Genomic DNA, 10,923 nt, shown 5'->3' with positions numbered 1-10,923 from the left:
TTCTACATTCAGAACATTTCTACATTTCTACATTGCTACATAGCAATGTAGAAATGTTCTGAATATAGAAATGTAGAAATATTCTGAATGTAGAAATGTAGAAATGCTAGAAATGTATAAATGTCCTAAATGTAGAAATTTAGAAATGTTTGAAATGTTCTGAATGTAGAAATGTAGAAATGTTCTGAATGTAGAAATGTTAGAAATGTTCTGAATGTAGAAATGTAGAAATGTTTTGAATGTAGAAATGTTAGAAATGTTCTGAATGTAGAAATGTTAGAAATGTCCTAAATGTAGAAATGTATAAATGTCCTAAATGTAGAAATTTAGAAATGTTCGAAATGTTCTGAATGTAGAAATGTATAAATGTCCTAAATGTAGAAATTTAGAAATGTTCTGAATGTAGAAATGTATAAATGTCCTAAATGTAGAAATGTTCTGAATGTAGAAATGTTAGAAATGTTCTGAATGTAGAAATGTATAAATGTCCTAAATGTATAAATGTCCTAAATGTATAAATGTCCTAAATGTATAAATGTCCTAAATGTATAAATGTCCTAAATGTATAAATGTCCTAAATGTAGAAATGTTCTGAATGTAGAAATGTTAGAAATGTTCTGAATGTAGAAATGTATAAATGTCCTAAATGTAGAAATTTAGAAATGTTCGAAATGTTCTGAATGTAGAAATGTTAGAAATGTTCTGAATGTAGAAATGTAGAAATGTATTAAATGTAGAAATGTATTAAATGTAGAAATGTAGAAATGTTCTAAATGTAGAAATGTAGAAATGTTCTAAATGTTCTAAATGTAGAAATGTTCTAAATGTTCTAAATGTAGAAATGTTCTAAATATTCTAAATGTAGAAATGTTCTAAATGTAGAAATGTTCTAAATGTAGAAATGTTCTAAATGTTCTGAATGTAGAAATGTAGAAATGTTCTGAATGTAGAAATGTAGAAATGTTCTAAATGTTCTAAATGTAGAAATGTTCTAAATGTAGAAATGTTCTAAATGTTCTGAATGTAGAAATGTTCTAAATGTTCTGAATGTAGAAATGTAGAAATGTTCTAAATGTTCTAAATGTTCTAAATGTAGAAATGTAGAAATGTTCTAAATGTAGAAATGTTAGAAATGTAGGAATGTAGAAATTCATAAATGTACTAAATGTAGAAATGTTCTAAAGGTAGAAATGTAGAAATGTTCTAAATGTAGAAATGTAGAAACGTTCTAAATGTAGAAATGTATAAATGTTCTGAATGTAGAAATGTTCTAAATGTAGAAATGTTCTAAATGTAGAAATGTAGAAATGTTCTGAATGTAGAAATGTAGAAATGTTCTGAATGTAGAAATGTTCTAAATGTAGAAATGTTCTAAATGTTCTGAATGTAGAAATGTTCTAAATGTTCTGAATGTAGAAATGTAGAAATGTAGGAATGGTCTAAATGTTCTAAATATGCTAAATGTAGAAATGTCGTAAACGTTCTAAATATAGAAATGTTCTAAAGGTAGAAATGTAGAAATGTTCTAAACGTTCTAAATGTTCTAAATGTAGAAATGTCGTAAACGTTCTAAATATAGAAATGTTCTAAATGTAGAAATGTTCTAAATGTAGAAATGTAGAAATGTTCTAAATGTAGAAATGTTCGAAACATTCTAAATGTAGAAATGTTCTAAATGTAGAAATTTAGAAATGTTCTAAATGTAGAAATGTTCTAAATGTTCTAAATGTAGAAATGTTCTAAACATTCTAAATGTTGAAATGTTCTGAATTATCTACATGTTTTTAAATGTAGATGAATGTTCTTTCATAACTGTGTTTATTTGTAATGTTTCTGAGCCACTAAACATGATGAATCAGCGTGGGTTTAAAATATCCCATCAGATGTGGACATCTAGACCATAACCTGCCAACGACACTGTCTGAGGCCCACGTCTGGAGTACACACGCACACACACACACACACACACACACACACACCTTGTGGTGCATCCCAGTGGTCATTGCTGGTTGTAGTGAAGGGCTGTGTGGTTTATAATGAAGTCTTTCATAGCCCTGGAGGGAGAGTAGAGTGAACCGTAGAGCAGAACAACCCGCAGAGATAAACACTGACTGTAAATTAAGCCTGGGGCCGGCCATGCAGGTGCTATGCTGCAAAACACCAGGCAACACTAGAAAATATACATTTTCACAACCTAAAGATTTGAATAGGCATTCACGACGGCTGAATGTTAGGATCTGGGGATGACCAGCTGTACATTTTCCATACACTCATCCTCAGAGCAACATTTTGCACTGCAGTAGTTCATCTTTAGTTACACTGTTTTGCAGTAGTTCGTCCAGTTCAGAGGTCACTGCAGTAGTTCTGTCACGTTGGTATGAAGGATCGGGAGACAGGCGCAGGAATGCGTAATAGTTTTTTTTAAAGTTAAGCCCAAATTACGGCTTGTAAAGGCACGGGGATGAAGACCAAACAAACACTTAACAAAAACACAGGGTAGAAACCCAAACAAAAAGAGAGAGGAGTACCACGAATAAATAACACACGGGACGAGACCCGTAATCATCTGCCCCATCCACAAGGGCACGAAAGCCCAGAACACACAGCACAGGTACTCACGCACCAACGGACATTGCAACAATAATCAACCAGAGCACGGAAACCAAAGGACACACATATACAAATACTAATCAGTGGGAACAGGAGACAGGTGTGATGGAAGGATCCGTGACAAGTACTTCCAGTTTAGAGATCACTGCTGTAGTTCTTCCAGTTCAGAGGTCACTGCAGTAGTTCTAACAGTTCAGAGGTCACTGCAATAGTTCTACCAGTACAGACGTGGCGTCTGCAGTAGTTCTACCAGTTCAGAGGTCACTGCTGTAGTTCTACTAGTTCAGAGGTCACTGCAGTAGTTCTACCAGTTCAGAGGTCACTGCAGTAGTTCTACCAGTTCAGAGGTCACTGCAGTAGTTCTACCAGTTCAGAGGTCACTGCAGTAGTTCTACCAGTTCAGAGGTCACTGCAGTAGTTATACCAGTTCAGACGCCACTGCAGTAGTTCTACCAGTACTGCAGTAGTTCTACCAGTCACTGCAGTAGTTCTACCAGTTCAGAGGTCACTGCAGTAGTTCTACCAGTTCAGAGGTCACTGCAGTAGTTCTACCAGTTCAGAGGTCACTGCAGTAGTTCTACCAGTTCAGAGGTCACTGCAGTAGTTCTACCAGTTCAGAGGTCACTGCAGTAGTTCCTCCAGTTCAGAGGTCACTGCAGTAGTTCTACCAGTACAGAAGCCACTGCTGTAGTTCTACCAGTTCAGAGGTCACTGCAGTAGTTCTACCAGTTCAGAGGTCACTGCAGTAGTTCTACCAGTTCAGAGGTCACTGCAGTAGTTCTACCAGTTCAGAGGTCACTGCAGTAGTTCTACCAGTTCAGAGATCACTGCAGTAGTTCTACCAGTTCAGAGGTCACTGCAGTAGTTCTACCAGTTCAGAGGTCACTGCAGTAGTTCTACCAGTACTGAAGCCACTGCTGTAGTTCTACCAGTTCAGAGGTCACTGCAGTAGTTCCTCCAGTTCAGAGGTCAATGCAGTAGTTCTACCAGTTCAGAGGTCACTGCAGTAGTTCTACCAGTTCAGACGCCACTGCAGTAGTTCTACCAGTACAGACGCCACTGCAGTAGTTCTACCAGTTCAGAGGTCACTGCAGTAGTTCTACCAGTTCAGAGGTCACTGCTGTAGTTCTACCAGTTCAGACGCCACTGCAGTAGTTCTACCAGTTCAGAGGTCACTGCTGTAGTTCTACTAGTTCAGAGGTCACTGCAGTAGTTCTACCAGTTCAGAGGTCACTGCAGTAGTTCTACCAGTTCAGAGGTCACTGCAGTAGTTCCTCCAGTGCAGAGGTCACTGCTGTAGTTCTACTAGTTCAGAGGTCACTGCAGTAGTTCCTCTAGTTCAGAGGTCACTGCAGTAGTTATAACAGTTCAGAGGTCACTGCAGTAGTTCTAACAGTTCAGAGGTCACTGCTGTAGTTCTACCAGTTCAGAGGTCACTGCAGTAGTTCCTCCAGTTCAGAGGTCACTGCTGTAGTTCTACCAGTTCAGAGGTCACTGCAGTAGTTCTACCAGTTCAGAGGTCACTGCTGTAGTTCTACCAGTTCAGAGGTCACTGCGATCACCGCTTGTTATGCCACCTGATGAGGCCTTGGTGTGTCTGAAAAGCGGGCACAAGAGGACAACAACATCAACACAAACACAACGGTTGGGTGTGATGTGATAAACCAAAGCAGCAGTTTTATGACCCAGCAGTCACTCTGGCCTGAAATATTATACAGCTGAAACACAGTGGGGAACATATACCCTGGGAATGTGGAAACATAGAGAGGAGCTCTATAACTGGTGATCACCACCCTACCAGGATATACTGGGGATTACCAGCCTACCAGGATATACTGGGGATTACTACCCTACCAGGATATACTGGGGATTACTACCCTACCAGGATATACTGGGGATTACTACCCTACCAGGATATGCTGGGGATTACTACCCTACCAGGATATACTGGGGATTACTACCCTACCGTGATATACTGGGGATTACTACCCTACCATGATATACTGGGGAGTAGAGGAGCTCTATGCCTGGTGATCCTTTGCTAAATCACCTACCCTACCATGATATACTGGGGATTACTACCCTACCAGGATATACTGGGGATCACTACCCTACCATGATATACTGGGGATTAATACCCTACCAGGATATACTGGGGATTAATACCCTACCAGGATATACTGGGGATTACTACCCTACCAGGATATACTGGGGATTACTATCCTACCAGGATATACTGGGGATTACTACCCTACCATGATATACTTGGGATTACTACCCTACCATGATACACTGGGGATTACTACCCTACCAGGATATACTGGGGATTACTACCCTACCAGGATATACTGGGGATTAGAGGAGCTACTACCCTACCATGATATACTGGGGATTACTACCCTACCAGGATATACTGGGGATTACTACCCTACCATGATATACTGGGGATTACTACCCTACCAGGATATAATGGGGATTACTACCCTACCATGATATACTGGGGATTACTACCCTACCATGATATACTGGGGATTACTACCCTACCATGATATACTGGTGATTACTACCCTACCGTTATATACTGGGGATTACTACCCTACCATGATATACTGGGGATTAGAGGAGCTACTACCCTACCATTGTATACTGGGGATTACTACCCTACCATAATATACTGGGGATTACTACCCTACCAGGATATACTGGGGATTACTACTCTACCAGGATATCCTGGGGATTACTACCCTACCAGGATATCCTGGGGATTACTACCCTACCATGATATACTGGGGATTACTACCCTACCATGATATACTGGGGATTACTACCCTACCAGGATATCATGGGGATTACTACCCTACCAGGATATACTGAGGATTACTACCCTACCAGGATATCCTGCGGATTACTACCCTACCATGATATACTGGGGATTACTACCCTACCATGAAATACTGGGGATTACTACCCTACCATAATATACTGGGGATTAGTGAAGCTACTACCCTACCAGGATATACTGGGGATTACAACCCTACCAGGTTATACTGGGGATTACTGCCCTACCAGGATATACTGGGGATAACTACCCTACCATGATATACTGGGGATTACTACCCTACCAGGATATAATGGGGATTACTACCCTACCATGAAATACTGGGGATTAGAGGAGTTACTACCCTACCAGGATATACTGGGGATTACTACTCTACCATGATATACTGGGGATTACTACCCTACCATGATATACTGGGGATTACTACCCTACCATAATATACTGGGGATTACTACCCTACCATAATATACAGGGGATTACTACCCTACCATGAAATACTGGGGATTACTACCCTACCATGAAATACTGGGGATTACTACCCTACCATGAGATACTGGGGATTACTACCCTACCATGATATACAGGGGATTACTACCCTACCATGATAAACGGGGTATTACTACCCTACCATAATATACTGGGGATTAGAGGAGCTACTACCCTATCATGAAATACTGGGGATTACTACCCTACCATAATATACTGGGGATTACTACCCTACCATAATATATTGGGGATTACTACCCTACCATGAAATACTGGGGATTACTACCCTACCATAATATATTGGGGATTACTACCCTACCATAATATATTGGGGATTACTACCCTACCATGATATACTGGGGATTACTACCCTACCAGGATATACTGGGGATTACTACCCTACCATGATATACTGGGGATTAGAGGAGCTACTAACCTACCATGATATACTGGGGATTACTACCCTACCATATTATACTGGGGATGACTGCCCTACCATAATAAACTGGGGATTTATACCCTACCATGATATACTGGGGTTTACTACCCTACCATGATATACTGGGGATTACTACCCTACCATGATATACTGGGGATTACTACCCTACCATGATATACTGGGGATTACTACCCTACCATGATATACTGGGGATTACTACCCTACCATGATATCCTGGGGATTACTACCCTACCATGATATCCTGGTGATTACTACCCTACCATGATATCCTGGGGATTACTACCCTAACATGATATCCTGGTGATTACTACCCTACCATGATATCCTGGGGATTACTACCCTACCATGATATCCTGGGGATTACTACCCTACCAGGATATACTGGGGATCACTACCCTACCATGATATACTGGGGATTAATACCCTACCAGGATATACTGGGGATTAATACCCTACCAGGATACACTGGGGATTACTACCCTACCAGGATATACTGGGGATTACTACCCTACCAGGATATACTGGGGATTAGAGGAGCTACTACCCTACCATGATATACTGGGGATTACTACCCTACCAGGATATACTGGGGATTACTACCCTACCATGATATACTGGGGATTACTACCCTACCAGGATATAATGGGGATTACTACCCTACCATGATATACTGGGGATTACTACCCTACCATGATATACAGGGGATTACTACCCTACCATGATATACTGGTAATTACTACCCTACCGTGATATACTGGGGATTACTACCCTACCATGATATACTGGGGATTAGAGGAGCTACTACCCTACCATGGTATACTGGGGATTACTACCCTACCATAATATACTAGGGATTACTACCCTACCAGGATATACTGGGGATTACTACTCTACCAGGATATCCTGGGGATTACTACCCTACCAGGATATCCTGGGGATTACTACCCTACCATGATATACTGGGGATTACTACCCTACCATGATATACTGGGGATTACTACCCTACCAGGATATCATGGGGATTACTACCCTACCAGGATATACTGAGGATTACTACCCTACCAGGATATCCTGCGGATTACTACCCTACCATGATATACTGGGGATTACTACCCTACCATGAAATACTGGGGATTACTACCCTAACATAATATACTGGGGATTAGTGGAGCTACTACCCTACCAGGATATACTGGGGATTACAACCCTACCAGGATATACTGGGGATTACTGCCCTACCAGGATATACTGGGGATTACTACCCTACCATGATATACTGGGGATTACTATCCTACCAGGATATAATGGGGATTACTACCCTACCATGAAATACTGGGGATTAGAGGAGTTACTACCCTACCAGGATATACTGGGGATTACTACTCTACCATGATATACTGGGGATTACTACCCTACCATTATATACTTGGGATTACTACCCTACCATAATATACTGGGGATTACTACCCTACCATAATATATTGGGGATTACTACCCTACCATGATATACTGGGGATTACTACCCTACATAATATACTGGGGATTACTACCCTACCATAATATATTGGGGATTACTACCCTACCATGATATACTGGGGATTACTACCCTACCAGGATATACTGGGGATTACTACCCTACCATGATATACTGGGGATTAGAGGAGCTACTACCCTACCATGATATACTGGGGATTACTACCCTACCATATTATACTGGGGATGACTGCCCTACCATAATATACTGGGGATTTATACCCTACCATGATATACTGGCAATTAGAGGAGCTACTACCCTACCATGAAATACTGGGGATTAGAGGAGTTACTACCCTACCATGATATACTGGGGATTACTACCCTAACATGATATACTGGGGATTACTACCCTACCATGATATACTGGGGATTACTACCCTACCATGATATACTGGGGATTAGAGGAGCTACTACCCTACCATGAAATACTGGGGATTAGAGGAGTTACTACCCTACCATGATATACTGGGGATTACTACCCTAACATGATATACTGGGGATTACTACCCTACCATGATATACTGGGGATTACTACCCTACCATGATATACTGGGGATTACTACCCTACCATGAAATACTGGGGATTAGAGGAGCTACTACCCTACCATGATATACTGGGGATTACTACCCTACCATATTATACTGGGAATGACTACCCTACCATAATATACTGGGGATTTATACCCTACCATGATATACTGGCGATTAGAGGAGCTACTACCCTACCATGATATACTGGGGATTACTCCCCTACCATGACATACTTGGGATTACTACCCTACCATGATATACTGGGGATTACTACCCTGCCAGGATATACTGGGGATTACTACCCTACCATGATATACTGGGGATTACTACCCTACAATGATATACTGGGGATTACTACCCTACCATGATATACTGGGGATTACTACCCTACCATAATATACTGGGGATTACTACCCTACCATGATATACTGGGGATTACTACCCTACCATGATATACTGGGGATTACTACCCTACCATGATATACTGGGGATTACTACCCTACCATGATATACTGGGGATTACTACCCTACCATGATATACTGGGGATTACTACCCTACCATGATATCCTGGGGATTACTACCCTACCATGATATACTAGGGATTACTACCCTACCATAATATACTGGTGATTACTACCCTACCATGATATCCTGGGGATTACTACCCTACCATGATATCCTGATGATTACTACCCTACCATGATATCCTGGGGATTACTACCCTACCATGATATCCTGGGGATTACTACCCTACCATGATATCCTGGGGATTACTACCCTACCATGATATCCTGGTGATTACTACCCTACCATGATATCCTGGTGATTACTACCCTACCATGACATCCTGGGGATTACTACCCTACCATGATATCCTGGGGATTACTACACTACCATGATATCCTGGGGATTACTACCCTACCATGATATCCTGGGGATTACTACCCTACCATGATATCCTGGGGATTACTACCCTACCATGATATCCTGGGGATTACTACCCTACCATGATATCCTGGTGATTACTACCCTACCATGATATCCTGGTGATTACTACCCTACCATGATATCCTGGGGATTACTACCCTACCATGATATCCTGGGGATTACTACCCTACCATGATATCCTGGTGATTACTACCCTACCATGATATCCTGGGGATTACTACCCTACCATGATATCCTGGTGATTACTACCCTACCATGATATCCTGGGGATTACTACCCTACCATGATATCCTGGGGATTACTACCCTACCATGATATCCTGGGGATTACTACCCTACCATGATATACTGGGGATTACTACCCTACCATGATATCCTGGGGATTACTATCCTACCATGATATCCTGGGGATTACTACCCTACCATGATATCCTGGGGATTACTACCCTACTATGATATCCTGGGGATTACTACCCTACCATGATATCCTGGGGATTACTACCCTACCATGATATCCTGGGGATTACTACCCTACCATGATATCCTGGGGATTACTACCCTACCATGATATCCTGGGGATTACTACCCTACCATGATATCCTGGGGATTACTACCCTACCATGATATACTGGGGATTACTACCCTACCATGATATCCTGGGGATTACTACCCTACCATGATATACTGGGGATTACCACCCTACCATGATATACTGGGGATTACTACCCTACCATGATATCCTGGGGATTACTACCCTACCATGATATACTGGGGATTACTACCCTACCATGATATACTGGGGATTACTACCCTACCATGATATCCTGGGGATTACTACCCTACCATGATATCCTGGGGATTACTACCCTACCATGATATCCTGGTGATTACTACCCTACCATGATATCCTGGTGATTACTACCCTACCATGATATCCTGGGGATTACTACCCTACCATGATATCCTGGTGATTACTACCCTACCATGATATCCTGGGGATTACTACCCTACCATGATATCCTGGTGATTACTACCCTACCATGATATCCTGGGGATTACTACCCTACCATGATATCCTGGGGATTACTACCCTACCATGATATCCTGGGGATTACTACCCTACCATGATATCCTGGGGATTACTACCCTACCATGGTGGAATTTAACAAGCTAATACTTTAAATGGGTAAAACACCACCTGCTGTAATGCATCAGACAAACAATAAAAACTAAAGTGCCTTTTCCTTTATCATCCACCTCTATCAGAGATACTGACCTAAATACGCCACGATACTGACCTAAATACGCCACGATACTGACCTAAATATACCAAGATACTGACCTAAATACACCAAGATACTGACCTAAATACACCAAGATACTGACCTAAATACACCAAGATACTGACCTAAATACACCAAGATACTGACCTAAATACACGAAGATACTGACCTAAATACACCAAGATACTGACCTAAATACACCAAGATACTGACCTAAATACGCCACGATA

The sequence above is a fragment of the Oncorhynchus mykiss genome, chromosome 15, assembly GCF_013265735.2.
Source record: "Oncorhynchus mykiss isolate Arlee chromosome 15, USDA_OmykA_1.1, whole genome shotgun sequence".
Taxonomy (NCBI): domain Eukaryota; kingdom Metazoa; phylum Chordata; class Actinopteri; order Salmoniformes; family Salmonidae; genus Oncorhynchus; species Oncorhynchus mykiss.
This window is presented reverse-complemented; position numbering follows the sequence as displayed.